This window comes from Belonocnema kinseyi, chromosome 1 (genome assembly GCF_010883055.1).
Source record: "Belonocnema kinseyi isolate 2016_QV_RU_SX_M_011 chromosome 1, B_treatae_v1, whole genome shotgun sequence".
Lineage (NCBI taxonomy): Eukaryota > Metazoa > Arthropoda > Insecta > Hymenoptera > Cynipidae > Belonocnema > Belonocnema kinseyi.
In genome coordinates this window covers 29255506-29256470 of record NC_046657.1, presented here as the reverse complement: position 1 = coordinate 29256470, position 965 = coordinate 29255506, and positions in this window count along the sequence as shown.

The window sequence follows — 965 nt, the reverse complement described above, 5'->3', positions numbered from 1 at the left end:
ATCAACTTTTTATGGTATTGAATCCTATAATTTGTTTAAGACAACAAATAGATCGTACATTCGTTTTTTTTTTATTTTTTAAATCGGATTCGTATTCAGCAACCTTAAAAAACCTCTTATAAAAAAATCAAAAGTTTATTTATCATACACGCCCGCTATTTTGATCTGCCATTTTATTTTTTTGTGCAGACGTTTTACTTCGGATTCGTTATCAGCGACCTTGAAACCCCAGTTACATCAATTTAAAAAGCAATACAAAATTTATTTAGCATACTAGTCCTCCCTATTGGAACCGCCATTTTCTTCTCAAAATTTTTGACACCGGATTCGTAATCAGCGACTTCAAAACCCATGAGTAATAAAATTTGGCCTATGTCATGAACATTTCATACTTTTGGCCAGCTTTTTGCGATTTGGTCCCACCGTGCGCCGCGCCGGTTTGAATAGTTCTTATCACCCCGTTTGAATATTTTGAATTTATATATTTTGCTGAATATTTCCTTTATATTGTAGGAGACATCCTATGCATATTATTCAAGGGAAAAAGTGTGTAGAGCCATTTCAGACAATCAACAGTGATGAAATAAAAAAATTTCGCATTCTTAGCATACTGTCAACAAATACACCATGTAAATTAGGCAGTTTATATGAAAGAGCCAAGAGAAAAAAATGGTGGGGTTTTTTCAGTAAATTGAATTTGTATATTTATAGAACACTGCCGCTGTTTCGTCAATTTCTATGTTGAACACAAATTCTGAAGTGACAAGAAAAGATAAATATAGAGGTATGCAGTCACTTATTCGAATTTTTATTATATAGCGCCTACTAGGAAAACATTTGTACTTAAGAAAGTTATGAACTATTAGGCAGTCTGATAAGTCCCTGAAAAATGAAACACGGAGACGTTTTTTTGGCCACAGTCGGTTTTATTTTTCAACATACTCTCCTTTTAGGTCGATACAGCG